This window comes from Vicia villosa, linkage group LG4, assembly GCF_029867415.1.
Source record: "Vicia villosa cultivar HV-30 ecotype Madison, WI linkage group LG4, Vvil1.0, whole genome shotgun sequence".
Taxonomy (NCBI): Eukaryota; Viridiplantae; Streptophyta; class Magnoliopsida; order Fabales; family Fabaceae; genus Vicia; species Vicia villosa.
The window spans coordinates 72,936,010-72,940,679 of NC_081183.1; the positions used below are offsets into that span (position 1 = coordinate 72,936,010).

Consider the following 4,670-nt stretch of genomic DNA (forward strand, 5'->3'; position numbering starts at 1 on the left):
TTTTAAGTTCGAAAGGTAACAAAGTTGTTTTTTTTTAACCGCTATTTGTTCTAATCAAGACAATTATAAGACAATAAACTAAAATTTGTTTCAATAATAAAAGAATGACAAGATTGGTTTTGGTTTCACTATTCCTATCTTCTATGTGACTTTAACAACTAATGTATAACTTCAATAGTAATGACAATGTTCTAGTATCCTCTCCACAATGTTTATGTCTAAACAAAGTTGTGAAAGTTAACATATTAATCTTTAGATGATCTCTCACTCTAACTATCAATATATTAATCTTGATTGTTTGATACAAATAGAAAAGTGGCAAATAAATCTATTCTAGCATTTATTCACTACTTGATAAAATGTTGTAGACCAAGACTTGAAATATATTTCTCAATCATAAATCAAATCTAAATATAAAAGATAAAACAACAACATTCATCCATTTCAATACTAATGAAGTTCATACAAAGTGCTAGAGAAAATACATAGTTAACAAGGATAGCTACTACCTCCAATCTTGTCACGGTGGGATTTAGCTACTCATCACCATGGTTGACAACAAGAAGAATGAAGAAGAAGCTAAGAACATCAATCTCTCACAAAGTTGTTCTTTTCTCTCCCAAAACCCTAGCCTCAATGTTTGGTTCACGATGAATAGAGAATAAATTTTTTTTCCTTTTCTTTTTCCCCTAAATAACCCCTAATTCCTGGTAACTTTTTAATCTTCAAAAGATAAGCCTCTCTCTCATGACAAGTGGCAACCAAATAAAAGAAACAATTATGCAGCGCTCAGTTTGCGGCGCCATCAAGGGTTGCGGCGCAACCACTGAAACTTTTGCCACATCAGTTGCAAATCAAAAACTGGACTTGTTCAATATTCATCAGTTGGCGGCGCAAAGGATGTTTGCGGGGCAAACTGGCCTCATCATCACTTCTTGCTATTCCAAGTTGTCAAGTAATTCCTCTTTTTACTTCCATGATCTTCAAACCTTTTAATAACACTACAAAACTAACAAACTTGTGAAATAACACTTCAAATGAACTAAAACTAATCAAAATTGCAAAATAATTAAATTGTAAGAATAAAAGTGTGATTATTGAGTAAAAAGTGGTTAAAGGGACCAAAAACAATATAAGAAAGTTAGTACTATTTGGTCACTAACAAAGGCGAAGATTTTTTACACCCTGTGAATACATACATAGTCAAAAAATACTACGCATAAACGAGACCCGCTAGGTTGACATACCTAGGTAAACTTAAGGGAATCCCTGTCATACCCCAAATTTGCCCTACCCTTACTCCTAACTGGCGAATGTCTCTTAGTTCACTTGCATACCTCCATTAGGGCACTAACATGACTTCACATACATTCATTAAATAAAACATATAAAAGCATGGGATCAATGGTCTATAGCAAATTGGGGCCTCACAAAATTCTAGGCACAAAGGCTTATTTATCTCCTCATAAAGAACAAAAAGCGTTTGATACTAATTTAAAGGGTTATGACTGGCTCAAGTCTCTTGGAAGCGCAATCGATCATATGTTATGTATCTACAAGGATCTCTTGATCTAGGGCTTATCGCCCAAGTCCTTTGGTGTTCGTGGACCTTAAGAGGTTAGGGCTCCAATCGTTCATCAAAGTTCTATTCACCATTAGAGTTTCATTCACTTGACCATGGATCTGCAGACTTCTTGAAGTGTGAGGGTTTGATTTGACTATAATCATGTGCACCAAGATTCAGTTGGTTTTTTTAGTGGAGGATTAAAGATTTCCTTATTTGTGATACAAATCAGTTGCTCTGGGACTTCATTCAAAGATTTGAATTGAAGTATTGGAAATAGAGGTGAATCTGATTAATAATAGATTATGATTGGATTTGCACACAAAGTGAGGATAATCAAAGTACAAAAGGCATACATCATTGAAGGCATAATTTGTAAAAATGGCTTGAATTTCATTCATCATTCGGAGACATCTCATTACAAAACATCAAGAACACTCCAAGTTTCAACATTCATTCATGAACCATTCAAACAATTTCCTTTCAAGAACTCTACAATTTATCAAAATACAATGTCCATCAATTTCCAAACATTCGTTCAAAAATCCACATTCCCATTACACAATTTATATTACATTCATTCAAATACCGTTTCAAAGTCCATTACAAAGAAAAATTCCAAGATTCAACTACAAAAGAATTACAAACAAAAAGGAGCCTAAGTTCATCTTCATTTTTCTATATACTTCAAGATCTCAAATTTCCAAATCCCTTCAACAAAACTTTCAGTGGACGCACTTGTCGCACCAATTCCCACAAATAAACCATAACAGCCCTACATCTTTATACAAGAGACTTGCTACATACAACCCTCATACGTTCCCTTAACAAGCCCTACAAAAAGCATCATGAATCCATCACCATACATTCAAAATACATATTCTAATATCATAGAAACCAATACACAAAGTTCACACAGTCATGAGCCATCCATAAAACCAAATCCTACTAACCATTTTTATTCATAGTTAACTAACTTGCAGCCAACCATACAACCTCTAACCATTTCAAACTAACCATAACAGAAATCAGATTTTGTAACTAACTTCAACAGAACCTACCAGCTGTCTCTAAACGGTTATAACTAACCTACAGCAGAAAAACCTAACAGAAGTCTAACCACTTATCACTAACTGTTCATAACTAATTCTATAACTAATCAGCAACTAATTTGTAACTGAAACTCAACAGAAAGATGAGAAGAATAACTAACCTCAACTGAATTCTCCTCTTCACCTTCAACTATATAAACCAGCAGCTCCACCATTTTTAGGGCTTCTTCACCACCTCTTCCTTTTCAATCTTCGATCCCCAAACCTTCATTTTCTCAACCAGCTTCTTCATCTTCTCCACCCTCAGTCTCAATCTCACCCTTCTCCCTTCACAACTTCATTTTTCATCAACCTTCATCAAACTTCTCCAATCTTCATCATTCTTCATCACCACCACGTATCTACAACAAATCGTATCATCAATGTCATCATCAATCATCACCAACCTTGCTCTTCTTCAGTCTCTGCATCTTCAAGAACAAACACTCAAATCATACATCATTCACTAACAGTTCAGAGGAGAAATACGTAACAGAGAAGAAGAAAAAGGGAAAGAGGAAATCGATAACAAGAATCAGTCGGAACTCACCTCTTCATCCTCAAAGACCGATTCTCTCTTCATTCACGGTACACTACTTTCCAATCTTCATTCAACCGTAGCCGTAAAGTCATCTTCATCGCACCTTCATCATCACCCCACCGACAACAGTTACGATTCACAATAAGAAGAAAGAGTTGAAGCCGAAGAAATCAGTAGAAACAAAGGCATACCTGGAAGCTTCTTAGAGTCGTTCCACTTTGAGACACAAAACCAACGTTCAACATTTTCAACCTCCTCAGGAAATCACTTCCTTCATTCATCTTCAATCAACCATAAGCTTTGAGGAAATCATCAGCATCACGAATCCACATCCTCACGCGACAACTCCACTGATCTAATCTACAACAACCGCAACAACGATTACGCATCCGCGAGAAGAAGGAGATGATGAAATCAGAGAGCGAACAAGAGAGAAGCGTTGAGAGGTGAAGAATAGTTACGGAGGCGCTGAGAGGTCTTCGTTGGGGAAGAGATTCGGACAACCACACTGTCGCCGTTGTGTTCGTGAAGGAGATGAGTTTAGGTTATTTCAATGGTCACAACTCTCAAACCCTAATCCCCTTTTTAAGTTTGTTTTTATTATTTTAATTAATTGACATTAATTGAATTTAATTTGAAATGGAATAAAGTTTAATTGGTATTAATTGGTGATTTAGGTTTAATCAGTGGATTATAAGTCTGATTAAGGAAATTAAATCAATTGAGAATTTGGATTTTTGACTCATAAACCCTTGGGCCCTACGAAATTCATCCACCTCCCCTTAGGCCCGTGCATTTTTTTAACAACAGAAAATCTGATTGCAACAAAAACAGTGAATAAGCCTTAGATAGAATGAAGTGAATATCTGAAATTTGCACATGAATGAATTAGCATCTAGGCCAGAACAAAAGGGCTGCTACTCACCCCTAGAAAGGCCCATACACCACTCTCCTTTTTTGGTCAAAAAGATCTAAACAAAAAACCACCTTGGGCCTGTCTCCACTGGGCCTGCGCCGGACTACTAGGTCAAACACCATATTCAACTTTTTACCCCCTGATCACATAATTTTTTTGTTAGAATTAGGTCCTTTTCTCTAGTTTTTATCCCTTATTTTTTAGGTAATAAAAACAATAAACTCATAAAAATAGTAGTATTTTTAGGTTAATTTTGCACTAATGCTTGAATCGTTTCCTTTATGTTTTTGTACCATTTCCATGTTATGATTTTTGTATGATTTTGTTGCTTAGATTTTTGGCCTTATCTTGGGCCTATTTTGTTGATACCATTAGTATGCTCCTTTTAGAATCTATTCCATTATCATGTTGACCTTAGGTAGAATCATATTAGACTAGGATCCATTTCTTTTTTCTTTACAACTTTTAACACACGTGACTAATGATCGATTAATTCCCCTTTTGCATAATAAATACAAAAATCAAACAAAATACCAAAAACATTAATAAAGGTTAAAA

At 35.2% G+C, this 4,670-nt stretch overlaps 1 long non-coding RNA gene across 2 annotated transcripts; it reads right to left on the bottom strand.

Moving 5' to 3' along the window:
• Positions 1-2,079: 2,079 nt before the first annotated feature.
• LOC131594896 (uncharacterized) lies at positions 2,080-3,783 on the bottom strand. Of its 2 annotated transcripts, XR_009281592.1 has the most exons (4): positions 3,388-3,783; positions 3,206-3,299; positions 2,778-3,086; positions 2,080-2,398 (listed from the first exon to the last, which is right to left on the bottom strand). It is a non-coding gene; the product is annotated as an uncharacterized LOC131594896 (long non-coding RNA). The 2 variants fall into 2 exon arrangements; XR_009281591.1 differs by having other exon boundaries at positions 3,206-3,782.
• Positions 3,784-4,670: the final 887 nt, after the last annotated feature.